The 19,364-nt window shown below is 43.6% G+C and overlaps 1 protein-coding gene and 1 long non-coding RNA gene across 4 annotated transcripts in view; one reads left to right on the top strand and one right to left on the bottom strand.

Moving 5' to 3' along the window:
- ERICH1 (glutamate rich 1) overlaps positions 1–2,997 on the top strand; it is a 121,960-nt gene extending 118,963 nt beyond the window's left edge. The window contains exon 7 of the transcript XR_012655486.1: positions 2,786–2,997. The gene's annotated coding sequence lies outside the window, so the exon portion shown is untranslated. The remainder of the gene's footprint in view (positions 1–2,785) is intronic.
- The window catches only part of LOC142046553 (uncharacterized), a 36,550-nt gene that overhangs the window by 5,124 nt on the left and 12,062 nt on the right, over positions 1–19,364 (bottom strand). For all 3 annotated transcript variants that reach the window (XR_012655489.1, XR_012655487.1, XR_012655488.1), the window contains exons 2-3: positions 3,964–4,061; positions 3,593–3,655 (exon numbers count right to left, since the gene is read on the bottom strand). This is a non-coding gene — a long non-coding RNA (uncharacterized LOC142046553). The remainder of the gene's footprint in view (positions 1–3,592; positions 3,656–3,963; positions 4,062–19,364) is intronic.

Here is a 19,364-nt window from a genome sequence, read left to right as displayed (position 1 = left end):
CCTGTGGATCCTCCCCTTAGGCTGGGGGGAGGTCCTTTAGAATTGGCGGGCTTCACCCACCCACCCCTGGGATGCCAATAGGCTAACATACCTGTTTCTCAGTACTTTACTGTAGCCATCTGGCCTTGCCCCATCACACTGCTTATTAAGTGAGCACTCTCCATCCTGTGCACTGAATAAGGCAGAGCTGCTAAGCACAACATACTTTGTGTTCATGTCATTAAAAACTGTATAATAAAGAACATGCACAAAGGGGTCAAATTAAGGTTGCATAAGCAAGCAGCTTTAATTTGACTGCTTGCACCTTGGCAGCACAAAGGAAAGGCGAATTAGTGCTGCTGGCAGCGCACCCCAGGCATGTTGGGAGTGGATGGAGTGTGGTCCATGGTTCCTATCCATTTACTAACATTCTGTTGCTGGCAAGATGGGCCCGTTACAGTGTAAGAGGATGGAAAGCACTGAGTAACTGGAAGGGGTTGAGATGTATAATAGAAATAGTTTCATATCCATTCCTCCCAGTGCTGGTACCTATTTTATTGTATTGTTCCAGATGGAAGAACCTATTAATAATGGTAGAACATTGATTAATGTATTTGATCTTCCACAAACATCTTCTCTGTACTGTAATATTAGTTCATTTTTAATTACTATATATGCTCATTCATATGCCGAATTTTTTTAGTAAAAAAGGGAAGCACCAGAGAAGGAGGTCGGCTTATGAACCGGTATAGAGAGGGAGAGGTGGGACAAAGCCTCTTCTCCCAACAGAGGGAGCAAGGAGAGGCAGCACAGCCAGCAGAGCCAGAAGGGAAGAGGCGGGGCCAGAGTCTCTCTGCTCCTGGCCACACTGCTCTACCCCCAGCCTCCAAAGAAGCTGCAGCTCCGGGGCTGGCAGGTTACAGCCCTGCCGCTTGGCTCCGCCCCCCAGAGCAGTCTGTGCCCGCGCTGGCCAGCCCGCTAGAGGTGGGACAAAGCCTCTTCCCCCAACAGAGGGAGCAAGGAGAGGCAGCACAGCCAGCAGAGACAGAAGGGAAGAGGCGGGGCCAGAGTCTCTCTGCTCCTAACCACACTGCTCTACCCCCAGCCTCCAAAGAAGCTGCAGCTCCGGGGCTGGCAGGTTGCAGCCCTGCCACTTGGCCCCGCCCCCCAGAGCAGGCTGTGCCCGCGCTGGCCAGCCCGCTGGATCACGCTGCAGCCGTGTCACCCGACCCAGCACACTGGAACTTGCTGCGGCCACGCCACCCAGTCTGGCTTGCCGGAGCAGGCTGCAGCCGCACTACCCAACCTGCTGGAGCAGCTCCAGCCAGCCCAGAGACATCCTCCCCAGATAAGGTGGGAAGGGATGGGATGAGGAGAGTGTGGGGGTCCCAGGCTAGGGGTGGGGTTATGTGGGGGGTGGTCACAGGGGTTACTCCCCTGACCTCCAGCTTCTCCTCCCCCCAAAAAATTTTCCCACCAGTTGCTGTCCCAGCCCATCAGGGTAAGCAGCTGATGCACCGGGACACTTTGTTTACTTAAGTTTACCTCCATGCCTGCTGATGCTCTAGATAAACAAACCATCTCAGGCCACCAGCGGCTTATGCTGGTGGCCCAGGAGCCAAAGCTTGCTGACCCCTGAATTATAGGGTCGGCTTATGAACGGGTCATAAAAAAAATTTCCATTTTTACTCATTCATCTTGGAGGGGTCAGCTTATAAATGAACCAGCTTATGATAGAGAATATACAGTAATTAATCAACGTTTAGGTGGATTAGACAATTTTGTCCTCTATGCAGTTAGGATTGGAATGGAAAAGGTGCTGTCTAAGTAGGAAATGACTCTAAGAAAACGAGTCAGTAGTGAAAAGCTGTGTTCAGTATGATAGAATTCTATAGTTGGAAACTCTAAACCATGTTTTGTAATAATATTTTAATGCTTGGTCTGTTCCCTTACCATACAAAGGATTTGATCATGTGGAGTATTCATTTAAAACAGTGCAGCTCAATCTTAAATTGCTGCATACAGAAGGGCCAGATTCTGATACCTTCACTCACAAGAAAGAACATTTTACTCCATGTGTAATCCCAATGACTTCTGTGGGACTACTCGCAGAGTAAATTGCTACTCAGTGTGAACAAGGCTATCAGAAGTTGGACCAATAAAAGATATTACCTCATCTACCTTGTCTCTCTTCCTGTTGTTTGACAGTTTGAATTCTAAACCTTAATCCAGAGGTCCCCAAAGTGTGGGGTGCCCCTCAGCCCCAAGTAATGTTTGAAGGGGTACTGCTGGGGCCCAAGCCAGCTCCCACAGGGGGCAGGGAGGGAGCACCACCCAGCTCCACTCCTGGCCCCGGCCCTGCACCCTGGATTCCAGCTGCCAGCCCTGCATCCAAGGCCTCAGCTGCTGACCAAGGCTCCAATCCCAGCCCTAGCCTTGCCTCCAGCTATGGCCCCAGCCTCAGACCCCTTACTCTGTCCCAGTCCCCCACTCCCGGAGCCATCCCTGACCTGGGGGGGTGGGGATGGGATGCAGACTGGGATAAGGAGGGGCACGAGCTAAAAAGTTTGGGGACCACTTCCTTAATCCATTTTAACTAACTGCATGGCTGATTTGATATTTTGTCTCTTTTTCAGCCATAACAAGCTCCACTTAGATATTGGCATATTAGGCTAGAATTAGGACACAGGGAATATTTCATTCTTCTCCCCAATTTTTGTAAATACTCATTAATTAATAAGATTCATTAACTGGTTATCCCTTGTAGTAAAATGTCTTATGCTCCATTCCTCCTCTTCACTTCCAGAAATTCCCAAATGTTTGCTGATTGCTTCTTCAAGAGGCTCCAAATTCACCATACATAGAGTTGGTGATAGTGGACAGTGTTAGGCTGGGTTCACTTTCAGATGTTTTGTAACTACAAGAATCCATGTTGGTTCCAAAATGGAGTTTTATGCCCACATGAGCTATGGATTACTTTTCCCACTCTTTTATTTCTCCTGGAGTTCTCAACAACTTCCAGCAGAATGTTGTTGTTTTTTTTTCTGTTCCTAAGGGGTTTCCCAGAAGGGGTTTCCTGGGCAAGTGTATAAAAGGCTGTCCCAGACAGGGCCTCAGGGCTGTCCATCTAAGTGACAGTCAGGGACGGTCAAAGGTCTTACCTGCAGGCATCTATCCATCCTGGTGGTAGAAGGGTTAGGGGTTTTCTCCAACAGCTTCCTCACCTGTAAAAAGAAGAGAGAAAGAGAAGAAACAACATCTCCTGAGCGTCCCATCTGTTCTGCTTTCCCGTGATCCCGAAGGAACATCAAGGGACTCCTTGGAACTCCTCTCCAAAGGCTTGCCATTAGCCAGAGGATTGAGGTCCCAAGCACCTGCCATCTCTTTGATCTATGAAGGTTTTTNAGCTCTCCCAGTGCTGCATGTAAACCACATGCTCTACGGGTCTAGCGTGCAGCGCTGCCGCACTGATTACACTGAGGCTTTACAGCGCTGTATCTTGCAGTGCTCAGGGGGGTGTTTTTTCACACCCCTGAGCGCGAAAGTTGCAGTGCTGTAAAGTGCCAGTGTAGCCATACCTTAAGTGACAGTCAGGGATGGTCACGGGGCTTACCTGCAGGCATCTATCCATCCTGGTGGTAGAAGTGTTAGGGTTTTTCTCCAACAGCTTCCTCACCTATAAAAAGAAGAGAGAAAGAGAAGAAACAACATCTCTTGAGTGTCCTATCTGTTCTGCTTTCCCGTGATCCTGAAGGAACATCAAGGGACTCCTTGGAGCTCCTTTCCAAGAGCTTGCCATTAGCCAGAGGATTGAGGTCCCAAGCACCTGTCATCACTTTGATCTGTGAAGGTTTTTTTCTTATTGGTTTATTAGGTTGAGTTTGAGGGAGTAATCACTGTATCGTGCCATTTTGCTGTTTATTCCCCCTTTTATCTGCCCCACTCTTCGTTATGAACCCTTCAATACGCTTTATTTGACTTTACCTTTATTAATTGACTCCTCATTATTTATAGTGGGATGGGTCCTCTTTGCAGGGGAAGGGATCCTACCAGATGACAGATGCTGGACAGGGAAGCCGAGCCTAGGGAGACAGAAAGCATAAGGGTCTCTTCTCTTTATACACACACACTCTCCTCTTTTTGCCTTTCCATCCTTTTCCCTTCTAACAACAGCACTAACCTTCTGTCTTTTTTTTTAAGAGACTGATTATTAGAAAGTGGGAAAGTTCTTGTGTCCTACTTCTTAAAGACTGTTATGTTGGTATAGCAGAAATTACTTCATGTGAGCATCTTCACTTTGGTCATGAATAATTTCATGCAGTAGGGAAGAATTTCTATCTAAAGGAAAATACATGTATATGAGATTGTTAAGGAAATAGTATCAACTGAGAGATGGTGTATCACTTGAGGACTTCGTTGCTTATTCATAGTTTGTTATTCTCATGTACAATTTGTAATAGTATTTTAAAGTCATTTATTTAAAAATTGAAATGTACCTTCTAGTTTACACACTATTATGTAGGGATATTGTCTTGTAAGCTGTCTAGTTGCAAGAATCATGAAAAGAAATTCCTCACTCAAAAAAAAAAGTATTTAATATGTATTAGAAGTGGAGAGAAGTGTTGTTTTTAATCTCTTAATTTGTTTTCACTGAAGCCACTTTAAAATCCATGCATTTTGTGCAAAAAAGTCAAGTACTGCAAACAAAACAAGTGTAAGAAACATTTAATGATTTAATCAGTTGGTGTCAATACTGTTTGATATCTTTATAAATGATGTGCAATATGAGAAAAATTGTATGCTAATCAAACCTGCTGCTCTTAAACTAACTAGGATTATAAATGCAGTTGAGGATAAAATGAAACTGCAGGAGATCTTGGAGAGTTATTAAATTTGGGCCAGTTTCAATCAGATAAAGTTCTCTGTGGATAAATGCAAGGTTATAAGCATGTGTTTTTTATGAGTGTATGCAGTAATGCCATACTAAAATATAAGATGGAAGAAAGCTGGTTTAAGAGCAGCATTACAGAAGGAGACTTTTGAGTAATAAATGTAAGTGCACAGACAGGCCATATGGATAAATAAAGCAAGCCTTGTTTTTTTAGTAATATCACAGGGGTAACTAATTTAAGTGTCATTTTCTTCATAGTTTCCATTCTAACATCCTATTTTTAGTTCTCAAAACTTATGAAAATTTTGACCTTTCAGGCTGAAATTTTCCAGGCTGGTGGTCACTGCCCAATTTAATTTAATTAAAAAGTGAGAACTTCAAAACCAATGAAAGGAGTACTTTTTTCACACATTAAACAGGTTAAAGTGTGGAACTCCCTGCTACAGGAAATTACTGATGCCAAGAACCTAACATGATTCAAAAAGGGATTGGACATTTATATAGATAACAAGGATATGCAAAGTTGTTATTAATGATAAATTTTGGATGAGATATTAAACCTTATGCTCTGTTATAGTTTAGCATAAAGGAGGCAAATTACCCCATCTCTGCCTGTTAGGGTTTTTAGGGTTCTTCCTGTGAAGCATCTGACCACTGTCAGAGACAGAATACTAGATTAGTATTGGGTCTGGTCCTGAATAACAATTTCTGTGTTTTTAGATGTTTTTTTTGTATTAAGTTTTAGCAAAAAGAGTTTAGCTATATAGAATTCTGAGAAGAATCGAGGGGTATATTCTCCCCATTATTTTAAATACATCAAAAATCCTGGAACAGTTATTGAAACAGCCCTATAACCAACATTGCTGAGTTATGAAAACTGAAAATTGGAATAATAGTCCTCATTGAGCAGAAGTGCCGCGTATTGGTTAAGTTCTGAATTTATTGAGTCATGACCCTTTCAAAGATGGATGCTGTGCATGTGCAGTACATTTTACATTGGACTTTCTAGCTTAATTGGTAAGGAGCACAGGTGGGGAGCCTTGAAATCATGCACCTTATAAGCTGTTCAGCTCCTATGGAGTATAAGACAGAGACTTTCACCTCTGGTATGCAAGAGAGGGAGAGTGTCCTAACATATGGAGGGGAGAGGTGTTCCAGTATCTTCGAACCTGATAGTTTCAGACTGTGAAGTATACATTTTCTATTATCAATTTTTTGCAAGCCCCCAGAACTTCAAAGCCTGGGAAAGGTAAGGTTGTTTTTTTTTCTCTTAAAACCCCCACTGGGAAATGCCAAACAAAAACCTAAATCAAGAAAATGATGAGTGGCCCACACCTGGCTGTGCAGGGTCTTCAAGGTGTGCAAGAAGGGCTTTTCACAGTTAGAGCTGGTTCGAACGTTTTCAGCAAAATTGCATTTAGCCAAAATGTACTATTTTTGTCAAAGCTGAAATGTTTCGTGGAGGCATATCAATTTGAAAAAGTTTCCATGGGGAAAAGGAGGAGAGAGACTGATGAGTATGGCACTGGTCTGGAATGTGGGAGAATCAAGTTCAAATCCTTGCTCTGAGTGATCTGGGATGAAAAACTCTGCTTTTAATCAGACAGAGCAGGCTCTTAAATCAAGTGCCCTAACCACCAGGCCACACACCAGCCTTTTCATCCTTATCAAATCGAAAAGCCCAAGTAGTTCTCCCAGTAGTGTCCCTGTGAGTGCTCCACTGTGGGTGTATTCACATCCGTGCACCTCAGATCAGAGATTTAGATAGCTGTGTCTGTTTGACTCACACATGTGCTCTCCTAGTCTCTTGCTCTACCTTACTGCTATATAGCACTGTGTGGGAAAACTGCCCTCAGTTCCTTTTCAGCCACCCTTGGCCTGAGACAGCATTAGCAGACCCCGTTAATAGAGTTTTAGTGTTTCCTTCAGTATTATATGTAGTAATAGAGCTTCGATGTAGTAATTAGTCTTAATACTGCCTTCTTTTCATTTCTTCCCCCCCCACCCCAAAAATTACTTTGCTTGTAGAATAGTTATCGTCCTGGCATAAGTTAGTTCTCCTTAGTTTCTTCCAGTTCAGGATATGAACCCTAAAAGGGTGTGTCGTAGCTTCCTACTCAGATTTGAACGTTAGCGTTCATAAACTGAGAAGCTAGCATGAAACCTTCTAAGCTTTTCCTACTTAGATCTGATCTCGCTGCCACCAGCCAGGAATTTCCAGGACCTGACTCCCTCTCTGGTCTCCCAAAACCTTCTCTGGGGGACCCCAAGACTCAGAAGCCCTGAGTCTCACACCAAAGGGAAAACAACCTCCTCCCCTTGTCTCCTCTTTATCTCATGATACTTGTATATTGGCTGAACTTTGAAAAGAGGACTATTCATTTTTTTTCTCCAATTTTTTGTAATATCATAATTAATAACTTTCATACTGGAATTTATCCCTAAGCTAGTAACATTCCTTTATTGCTCCATTTCCCCTACTTCACTTTTCCGAAATTCTCCCAAATGATTTGCTAGTTGCCTATCTTGTCACGGGTCCAAATTCACGCTAATGAGTTTTGCCGCATGATAGTGACAAGTGTTGGCTGGGTTCACTTTTTCGATGTTTTTGAAACTACAAAAGAATCTCATGGATTGGGTGCCATTAAATGGCAAATTATTATGCCACATGAGCTAGTGAGTAATTTGCCACTCTTTACTTTCTCTTGGTGTGTACCTAAACAACACGTTCCAGGCGTGTTGTTTTTTTTCTCTCTCTTGCGGGTTTTCCCATGTGGATTATGTTTCCTGCTTTTCTAAGGGTGTGTTCGTGGGACAGTGCTCGATAAACAAGGTAGCCTCTTGGCCTAGGTCTCTCGAGAACTGGTATCCATAAATCTTCAAAAGTGGGTTATGGGTCTCACTTGAAAAGTATCACGGGCTAGACCGCGGTGCGGCTTTGAGTGTGGTGTTGGTCGGAGGGCCGAGCAACGCAGCGTGGGAAGACGAGCTCTGCCCGTGCTGCCTAGTTATTCAACTGACTTTTACGGTGATGCAGACATTCCTGTCCTTCTTCGCGTGTCTCTGGTTAGCTACGCCTTTGTGAGTTTCATGAGAAGATACTTTTACAGCGCTCGTGTATTCGTTCCAGTGCTCCGGGGGCGTTTTTCAAACCCACTTACTGAGGTCGTCGTAAGGCTATATACAGAGGCGCACGTTCTAGTGCACAGTGTAGCGATACCTTTAAGGTTACAGTCACATTGTTTAGTACGGCGGTGCTACCTGCAGGAAATTCTCGCAATCTCATCTGTGTGTGGTAGAAGATGTTAGAGTTTTGCTTATTCACAACGCTCCCTTACCTATAAAAGAGTAATAGAGAACAGAGATAGAAATACAACATCTCTTGGACTCATACCTATTCTGTTCTGTTTTCGCCCGTGTCCTGAAGGAACTGCAGGAATCCATTGTGAAGCCTCCTTCCAAGAGTTGCCATTTTGAGCAGAGGATTGAGGTCCAGTATCCTGTATCACTCTTTGATCTTTGGGTTTTTGTTTTAGTGTGTTCTATTAGGTGAGTCTCGATGGGGTAAGATCCTAGTCTCGTGCACTTATTATGCAGTATTATTATCCCCCTAGTTTGATCTGCCCTCTCTCGTAATAATGTACCCTTTCGATCGTTTATTGATCTTCCTTATTTAATTGAGCTCTAAATATCTTATATATTATTAGTGGGATGGGTCCTCTTTGCGGGAAGATTGCTACAGGTGACAGATGTGGACAGTGGGGAGACGTGAGCCTGGAGACAGACAATAATATAAGTGTCATTTTCTTTAATTATAACCACACCCTCTCTCTCTCTTATGCCTATACATTCCAGTTTCCTTTCGCATACCAGCGACTACTTTGGTCTTTTTTTTAAGAGATCTTTGTGTATTTAGAAAGATGGAAGCTTGTCTGGTCTACTTCTTAAAAAAGCACTGTTATGTGATAGTTATAGCAAGATTTTCATTGCGCATGCTTCCACTTATTTTGTCCCATTTATATTTCATGCGAGTATGGGAGAAATTTCTATCTGAAACTGTATTGAGAGAATTTGCTTAAACGGTTAGCTATCAACTGTCATGTATGGGACTGATAATACACTTGGTGGAATATCGGTTGCTGTTATCGGTAGTTTAGTTTAAATCTCCTGGTACGAATTTGTCTCAGATAGTATTATATAAGTCTTTATTTAAAAAATAATTAATTGTAACCTTTACGTGTTTTTACACACTATTATGTTAGGCGTATTGTCTTGTAAGCTGTCTTAGTGCCTGATCATTTTGAAAGAAATTCCTCACTCAGAGATAAAAGTATTTCTAAGTATGAAGTGAGAGAGAGTTTGTTTAGTTCATACTCTTTATTTGTTGTTCACTGAGCCACTTTTATTCCATGGATTTTTGTGCACAAAAGCCAATACTGCAACAAAACAAGGTGTATTAAGCATTTTAATGATTTATCTGTCGGGTGTCCATTACTGTCCTTGAATAATCTTTATCCAGCCCTGAGTGTGCTAATATGCCGAAACTTAGGAAAGAATGATCTATGTAAAGTCAACTGCTTGTTTCAACTAACAGGATTTTAAATGCAGTTGAGATAATGAACGCAGGGATCTTGGGATTATTAATTTGGGCCGTTTCATAGATAAAGTTCTCTGTGGGTATTGCAAGTTATAATGCATTGTGTTTTTGTGAGTGTTGAGTAATGCCTATAAATATGATGGAGAAGTGGGTTTAAGAGCAGCTTACCGTATAGGAGATTTTGAGTAATAAATGTACTGTGCACAGAGAGCATATGATAATGTAAAAGCTAAGAGCCTTTTTAGATCACAGGGGTAATATTTAGTGTTATTATTCTTCTTAGTTCTTCACCTTTAGATTTCTACTCTTAGTTCTCAAATAAATGATTTTTTGAATTTTAAGGCGTGAAGATTTTTTCTCAGGCTGTAGTGTGTCCAGCCAGATTTCTCAAATTTACTATAATAAATTCAAGTCAGGAACTTACGCCAATACGAAATGAGAATGTGTCGTATTTTTTGAACAATTAACCAGGTTTAAAATAGTAGTGGAACTCACTGCTAAAGGCATTACTGATGCAGAGACCTAACATGATTCAAAAGGATTGGACATTTATTGTAAACAGGAGTTGCAAGATGTTTATTAATGATAATTGGATGAGATTATTAAACCTTATGCTGTGTTATGTTTAGCAATAAAAGAAGGCAAATTACCCATTCTGGCTGTGAGGTTTTTAGGTTCTTCCTGTAAGCATCTGACAATGTCAGAGACAGATACTAGATTTAGTATTGGGTCTGGTCCTGTGATAACAAAATTTCTGTGTTTTTAGGTGTTTTTTTTGTATTCAGTTTTAGCAAAAGAGTTTAGCTATATAGAATTTGTTGAAGATCGAGGTATTTCTCCCACATTATTAAAACATCAAAACATGCGTAACAGTTATTGAAACAGCTTATACCAACATTGCTGAGTTATGAACTGAAAATTGGGTATAGATCCTCATTGAGCAAAGAAGTCCGCGTATTGGTTAGTTCTGAATTCTTGGATCATGCCCTTCAAGATGGATGCTGTGCATTGCAGTACTATCATATTAGACTTCTAGCTAAATGGTAAGGAGCACAGGTGGGGAGCCTTGAATATCAGCACTTATAGCTGTTCAGCTCCTATGGAAGGATGTAAGCACAGAGTTTTACACTCTGCGTTTCAAGTGAGGTGAAGTGATCGCAACATATGATGCGAAGGAGAGTGTCCCCATCTTCGAACCTGATCTTTCGACTGTGAAGTATACATAATTTCTATTATCAATTTTTTGCAAGCCCCAGAACTTCAAGCTGGAAAGGTAAGGTTGTTTTTTTTCTCTTAACCCACTGGAATGCCAAACAAAAACCTAAATCAGAAATGATAGTGGCCCACACCATGGCTGTGCAGGTCTTCAGGTGTGCAAGAAGGGCTTTCACAATTAGAGCTGTGTCGAACGTTTTCAGCAAAATCATTTAGCAAAATGTATCTATTTTTGTCAAAGCTGAAATTATTCGTGGAGGCATATCAATTTGAAAAAGTTTCCATGGGGAAGGAGGAGAGAGGAGACTGTGAGTATGGCTGTCTGAACGAATGTGGGAGAATCAAGTTCAAATCCTTGCTCTGAGTGGATCTGGGATGAAAAACTCTGTTTAATCAGACAGAGCAGGCTCTTATCATACATGCCCTAACCCACAGGACCACACCAGCTTTTCATCCTTATCAAATCGAAAAGCCAAGTAGTTCTCCCAGTAGTGTCCCTGTGAGTGCCACTGTGGTGTATTACATCCGTGCACTCAGATCAGAGATTTGAGATAGCTGTGTCTGTTTGACTCACCTGTGCTCTCCAAGTCTCTTATATCTCTTACTGCATTAGCACTGTGTGGGGAAACTTCGCCTCAGTTCTTTTCAGCCACCCTTGGCCTGAGACGCACTTAGCGACGTTAATAGAATTTAGTGTTTCTTCAGTATTTATAGTTAAATAGAGCTTCGAGTGTAGTAATTAGTCTTACATACTGCCTTCTTATTATTCTTCCCCCCCCCAAAATTACTTTACTTGAGTGAAATAGTTATCGTCCTGGCTAGAGTTCTCCTTAGTTTTCTTCAGTTAGTATGAACACCTAGAAAGGGTGTGTCGTAGCTCCTACTCGTATTGAACGTCTAGCGTTCATAAACTGAGAAGCTAGACAGAACCTTCTAAGCTTTCTTCTACTTAGACTGATCTCGCTGCACACAGGAATTTCCAGGAACTGACTCCCTCTCTGGCTCCCAAACACTTTTTGGGGACCCAAGACTCAGAGCCCTGAGTGTCCACCAAAGGGAAACAACCTCCTCCCTGTCTCCTCTTTATCTCATCCCAGCTCCCCTCCTGGGTTTTGAAAATCTGGTTTCCTGATGGTCTCTTGTAGGTGTTGGTTTCCTTTGTATACCCTTTACAGGTAAAAGAAACATTAACTCTTAGCTATCTCTTTTATGACACGCCCCCAAATCACAGACAGTGGGAACTTCACTGGCGTGATTTCTTCCTAGAACTTGTAACTAAACAGATTAATAAAAACATGCACCCTTTACATATACTACTAAGTATGTAAACTACAGCTTTACAATCTTAAAGGACAAGTTTAAGCAGTGTATTCCGGGAACTCTCACGGAGAGATGCATCAGCTTTGTTAGAAGTCCTGAATGTGTTGAATTTCAAAATCAAAATCTTGGAGAGCTAAACTCAACGAAGAAGTTTCTTGTTGTTCCCTATGGCTGTATGAAGCCACTTTAGCGGCAGCAGGTCAGTTTGTGCTGGAACCGCCGTCCCAAACGATATGGGCGTAGCTTTTCCAGGGCGTACACAATGCATAGCATTCTTTCACTGACTGACCAGTGGCTTCCCTCTCAGATAGTTTCTTGCTGAAAACACGACAGGATGGAAGTTGTGATCCAGAGTCCTTCTGCATGAGACTGCTATACACACGCTCCAATGCATCTGGTGTGTTACTAGGAATGGTTTGTCAAAGTCTGGGGCCCTTAACCAGGGTCAGACGTGAGCGTCGCCTTAAGTTGGGTAGTGCGCTGACACTCATAGTCCATTTAACTGTATTTGGCTGGGTTTTCTGTCAGGTCGGTCAGTGGGGCAGCGATTTGGCTGTAGTGTGGTACAAATCGCCTTGTAGTACCCGGCCAAGCCTAAGAGGGATTGACTATACTTTGCTTTGGCACAGGCACACTTTGGATAGCCTCCACCTTGGCCTGTAGGGGTTTATGGTCTTCCGACCACCTGTGTCCAGGTAAGTCACTCTGTTTTCGGCCTATTTCGAACTATTTCTGCGCCTTAACAGTTAGTCCTGAGCTGGCCTGATGCGCTCAAAGACCTTTTCGGTTAACTAGGTGTTCGGGCCAGGAGTCTGAAAAAATGGCCACATCATCGAGGTAGGCAACTCAATATCTCTCCAGTCTGCTAAGCAACCATCTACCAGCCTCTGGAAGGTGGCGGGTGCATTTCACAGCCCGAAAGGAAGTACATAAATTCTAACTCCCGCATGGGTGACGAATGCTGACCTTTCCTTGGCAGGTTCATCTAGCAGTATGCCAGTCCCCCTTGGTTAAGTGTATTGTGGAGAATGAACTGGGTCACGTCCATTTTTCCAAGCTAGTCTCATCAGGCTGCATTGGATAGTTGTCTGGACGAGTTTACTGCATTTGCTTTGTAGTCACGCAAAAGCGTAATTTCCAATCTGTTTTGGGTACCGAAGAACCACTTGGGAGATGCCACATGCACTGGTAGGATGAGAGTCGTATACCGCACTGTAGCATGTTCTGGACTCCGTTTCTATACAGCTTGGGCGTTTGAGGAGACACCCGGATAGTGGTAGGGTTCTAGTGAATTTGTGGGCTATACCATGTGTTCAATGGAGTGGTATGCCTGTTCAGTCCTTCCTTGGAGTGCTGAGGAACAATGGAGTTTGAAGTAGGTGCACAGCTCCTTGATTTTGTTGCGCGCTGCAGACGTTCAGTAGGCGGTGGTGAGAGGTTCACCTCCACGCCACCACTTTTTCCCTTCGATAATAAGCACCGTTCAGGCCATCTCGCGTCATCTCCTCCTGGCACTGATTAATAGACAACCTGTAGGTTCTGGAAATATAGGCACTATGAGAGAATTAACCATGGTACCGGATGGTTTAGGTGAGTAACGATTGAGAACGAGATATCGGCTTGAGTAATAACAGCTCCCTGTCAGGCTGCGGCTCTTGGCAACTCTGAGGACCCTTGACCGCATGAATGCTTTACCATCTTATGGCCTGTGATTGTGCGCTTCAAGACCATACAGCTACCTACCAGTGATTGGAACTTCTCTGGTAATGTTTATACATAACTCAGACTTTTTGCTTTCCTGAGTATCTCGTTAGTTTTCTCTAGCGAAAGGCTGAAGGAGTGTCGGGGGGTTTTTGTAGGTTGCTTACAAAGTCCAGAATGGTAGTTCTGGGAGAGGGTGTAAACCCCTCCATTGTTCGTTCACCACTGTATGGCCCTTAACCTCGTGGCCATACACAAGTTCAAAATGGTGAAAACCCTTAAATCGGAGTTGTGTACAGCCTGTAAGCAAAGAGCAACTGCTGCAACACTAGGTCCCAGTCATTGGAGTATCATTCACGAGATTTACGGATCATGGCCAAAGTTCCATTAAACTTTACTAGGCATTGCTTTGATGGTAGTAGAGGGTGGCAACCAAGTGATTCACCCATGAGTTCCCACAGGTCTTTCATGGTGCCTGCCAGAAATTAGATCCTGAACCTGTATAAGGATATCGGAGGAGCCAACCTACCCTGATGCAAATGTCTGTTAGGCCTGGCCACCGCTTTAGCCCTGGTGTTGTCCTAGAGACTGACTGTCCGGCCACAATCAGGTTAGCAAATCCACAAAAGTCAGTAAGTACGCTCTTTCCTCTGGCATTTTTGGGAAAGACCCAGGATCCAGAGCTATCGCTGAAATGGCCTCAATTAGGGGATGGTTGGAGAGGGCCTTGACCAATTTGGGCTTTCCCACTTTGGCACACCTCCAGATCGGACATACTGGGCAACTTCTCTTGCCCGCCCTCTCCGTGAAGACTCTCCCACCTGTCTTTGGTTCTGTTCACCCCAGCATGGCACTAGAAATGATCATGGGTAAGTTAAGAGCTTCCCCGCGGTACTAGTTGGAACCACCAACCGTTTGTGCGGCTGCATTCTTCCTGGTGTCCACCAGAAAGCTTTCCTTGTATAAAGTCCTTGGTCTATACAACCGATCGGTTAGAAGAGCTGGAGGAGGCCGGTGGGTTGCTCGTGCCGGTCGCCAAGCTTTCTGAAGCTGTCATCTGCTCCTGCTCAGTCTGGAAACTTTCCTGAGGCGGGACTTGGGCTTGGTCCATCTGGAAGCGATAGGATGGTGATTGGTTTTTCCGTTGCTGTGAACCGCTTCCCTTATGCACCTGGTATTTCAGGCTCTGACTGAGCTCTTTGGTATGGTTGTCTATTGCTTCAGCCAGTTCAGGCTCGTTGGCCCCCTCTGGCTTGGAGGTTGAAGATGTGTTGCAACTGCTTGGCCTGGTTTGCTGTTCCAGTTCCGGTCCTGGGACTGGAGGTGCTGTGGCTGGTTCAGCTGTTGGCATGGGATCTGGGTCCACTACCCTGGTCTGGGTCCTGGTAACACAGCCGGGTTCCTCCGTGTGACGCGCTCAGGAACAGGAATGGGTCTGGAAGATTGCCTGGTTTGGCTGGGTGTAACCATTCCCACTCTCTTTGCCCGCTTTCCTACTCAGATTTGAACGTTAGCGTTTCATAACGAGGAAGCTTGCATGAAACCTTCTAAGCTTTTCCTACTTAGATCTGATCTCGCTGCCACCAGCCGAAATTTCCAGGGCCTGATCCCTCTTCGTCTACCCAAACCTTTCTCTTGGAACCCGCGGGGGGGACCACCAAAAGACTCAGAAGACCTGAGTCTCACCAAAGGGAAACACCTCCTCCCCTTGTCTCCTCTTTATCTCATCCCAGCTCCCCCTCCCTGCATTTTGAAAAATCCGGTTTCCTGATGGTCCTCTTTGTCAGGTGTTTTGGTTCCCTTTGTTAACCCTTTTACAGTAAAAGAACATTAACCTCTAGCTGATCTATTTAGCCCAACTCCCTTGTTTTAAACGTGCCTCTCGTATGAGAAGCCTTTACCTATCAGCGATGGCCTTCCCACTGCTATCATTTCCTCAGAGAGTCACTCATGCCTCAGAAGTGCACATTTTGCCTCAAAACTAATAAGAGAGTTAAAAAAGACCACAAGGAAATTCAAAGACTGCTCAATGATGGAAGCTCACCTCAACAGCCTCCAACCCTGAATCAGGACCCCGCTTACAGTGATTCCTGAACAAGGCCCATCCTGCAACATCGTGGGCTAAGTGTTTAATGGTTACACTTACTATTCTCATTTTAGTTTTTTATATGGGATCTGTACTTTTGTAGAGACCAATCAAGTGACATTTCTCTTTACTCAGCCTTACTAAGAATACATTATATAACTACATACAAATTATAACTGCATACAAATTATTAGAATAAGCATTGGTGCTGGAGTCAAAATAAAGGCTACAAAAATAAAAGGGTTGTGGACGTGAATGCGAGGCTGAAGGAACCAGATATTGTTGATTGTACAGAAAAGGACCTCAAGAAGATGGTGACGGAAGGTAAAGAAAGGGAGAATTATGCAGGCTCGCCCAAGGAGCCATGTACTGAATTAGAGGTATGAAGCCTGGAATTATTAACAAAATGCTTCAAGCGGATTATTCGAGGAGTAAAAAAGCTTCCTACCGCAAGGTCAGCCACCGGAAACGTATTACTTAAGGCAAGGGTTGTAGGTCCCTTGTAGATATTAGAGGAAATTAGGATTTACTCTTGTAAAGATAGTGGGCCTAGATGGCACACGGGGACTGGATTTAATGACCCAGGCATACTAGCAGTCCATCTGAGCCCAGGTACTCTGTGTCCAGCAATGGGCTGGTGCCAGATAGTTTCAGAAAGGAATGAACAAAACAGAACCATGTTCAAGTCGATCCATCCTTTTCCGCAGTTGGAAGATTTAGGGACACACTGGAGAATGGGGTTGATCCCTAACAGGTCTTGGCAATATGCCATTGATGGACTTAGCCCTAATGAAACTATAACCTAATACTTTTTTGACCCTGTGTTATAATTTTGTAGCCTCAGCACATCTCATGAAAAAGCGATCCACATTCTAAAATGAAAAGTAACTGCCTATGTTAGTTTTAAATCCTGCTCGTGCCATCTTAGATTTCTCCATGTTGAATTCTCTGTTTCTGTATTAATGGAATTGTGTGTCAAATGCCATTAGCTATACATCTTCTTGCTTCCCCTTCTGCTTTACTCACCGCTAATCTCTCCACCTTCGTTGGCTGCCTCTTTGTTCCGCCTTTAACTAGTCCGCTCCTCATTTTTATCTCTGGTTCGTATGAGTTGTTCTGTTTTGTTGTCTTCCTCTCTCTATTTTCAATTTTACATGTTTTTATTTTTATCGAGCGGGCGTGCCCGCACTTCCCCGCAGTCTTCAAAGTGGGGGTGTATCGAAGCTGAGTCCGTTCAGTTTTCCCCGGCTCATCGGGCCTACCGCCTACCTGTCCAGTTGCCATCACTGGACCCTCGTCTATTGTTGTGTTAGTATGTTACCCCCGACCGAGTTATCAAAGCTTGTGTTCGTGTTTTCGACTTTTTGGAGTGTTATGTAAAGGTGCTGATGTTTGTCCTATAATCTTTTCTCTTCTGCATTGTGAGTCACCGTTTTCCCCATTTTGCTTCCCTACTTTTTGCTAAATTGTCTCGCCCCGACTTCCGGGGAGCAGCATTACCCTGTGCACTACTAGTTTACTTCAGATTGTCTCTCTCTCATTACCCAAGCTCTCTGCCCACCTCCCCCACTGCCTGTCCCACCGACTTTTTGCTTGCTCCCCCCGCCCCTTTGCGGCATCGCATATGCTCCGTCCCAAGTTTCAAACAGGAACAATTTGAAATTGTCTCCCGCCTGTGAACCTCTGAAGGGGTTGTACGATCACCTTCTTCTTTAGCTTTCTGTCCTCGAATTCTCGCCTCACTGGGTATACATTTCTAGTTTTTGCCGTCTTTATATTCCAGATTTTATAATCAATACCACGATTTTTGGAGTCTGGATTGAAACTGTATATCAGTGATGAATCTGGCTGAATGTCGTCGCGGTAAGTATGTGGGCCTCCGTGTCTAAGTGGCGCTCCCCGTGCGTATCAAGACCCGTGCCCTATCGGTTTGCCCGGGTTCCTGGCCAGTTTTGTTGCTAATCATTGACTCTACGAGCTGTCCGTGGAACTGTACCTAAGCAATGCAGCTGAACACCATCACTGGCGGCTACATTAGATTTTATGATATGTGGAAGCGCTCTATCCCAGCTCCCCTCCTGAGTTTGAAAAATCTGGTTTCCTGATGGTCCTTGTCAGGTGTTTGGTTCCTTTGTTAACCTTTACAGGTAAAGAGAAACATTAACTCTTAGCGGGGACCCCAAGACTCAGAAGCCCTGAGTCTCACACCAAAGGGAAAACAACCTCCTCCCCTTGTCTCCTCTTTATCTCATCCCCAGCTCCCCCTCCCTGCATTTTGAAAAATCCGGTTTCCTGATTGGTCCTCTTGTCAGGTGTTTGGTTCCCTTTGTTAACCCTTTACAGGTAAAAGAAACATTAACCCTTAGCTATCTATTTAGCCCAACTCCCTCTGTTTTAAACGTTGCCTCTCCTATGAAGAAGCCTTTCCTATCAGCGATGGCCATTCCCACTGCATTCATTTCCTCAGAGAGTCACTCATGCCTCAGAAGTGCACATTTTGCCTCAAACTAAAATAGAGAGTTAAAAAGAACCACAAGTGAAAATTAAGACTGCTCATGATGGAAAGCTCACTCCAACCAGCCTCCAACCCTGAACTCAGGACCCCGCTGTACAGTGATTCCTGACAAGGCCAATCCTGTCAACATCGTGGGCTAAGTGCTTAAATGTGTTACCTTACTATTCTCATTTTAGTTTTTTTATATGGAATCTGTACTTTTGTAAGACCAATCAAGTGACAATTTCTCTTTTACTCAGCCTTACTAAGAATACATTATATAACTACATACAAATTATAACTGCATACAAATTATATAGAATAAGCATTGGTTGCTTGGAGTCAAAATAAAGGCTACAAAAATAAAGGGTTGTAGGACGTGAATGCGAGACTGAAGGAACCAGATATGTTGATTGTACAGAAAAGGACCCTCAAAGAAGATGTGACGGAAGCTAAAAGAAAGGGAAGAATTATGCAGGCTAGCCAAAGGAAGCCATGTATGAATTAGAGGTATGAGCCTGGATAAACAAAACTTCAAGCTGGATATTAGGAGAAAAAGTTCCTACAGCAAGGTCAGCCACACGATAAACGTATCTACTTAAGGAAGGTGTTGAGGCACCATCTGTAGATGTACTTAAGAGAAAATTAGATTTTACTCTTGTAGAAGTAGAGTGGCCTAGATGGCCACTGGGACTGGATTTAATGACCAGGCATCTAGCAGTCCATCTAGCCCAGTATCCTGTGTTCCAGCAATGGCTGGTGCCAGATGTTTCAGAAGGAATGAACAAAACAGAACAATTTCAAGTGATCCATCCCTTTTCGCAGTTGGAAGTTTAGGGACACCTGGAGCATGGGGTTGCATCCCTAACAGTCTTGGCTAATAGCCATTGATGGACCTATCCCCATAAACTTACCTAAATCTTTTTTGAACCCTGTTATACTTTGAGCCTCAGCAACATCCCATGACAAAGCGATCCACTTCTATGAAAAGTACTTCCTTATGTTTATTTTAAACCTGCTGCCTATTGATTTCATCATGTGATTCTCTAGTTCTTGTATTATGTGAAGGGTAAATAGCACT

Source organism: Chelonoidis abingdonii, chromosome 3, assembly GCF_003597395.2.
Source record: "Chelonoidis abingdonii isolate Lonesome George chromosome 3, CheloAbing_2.0, whole genome shotgun sequence".
Lineage (NCBI taxonomy): Eukaryota > Metazoa > Chordata > Testudines > Testudinidae > Chelonoidis > Chelonoidis abingdonii.
The sequence above is the reverse complement of the archived record's forward strand: the minus strand, read 5'-3'. Positions and strand labels throughout refer to the sequence as shown.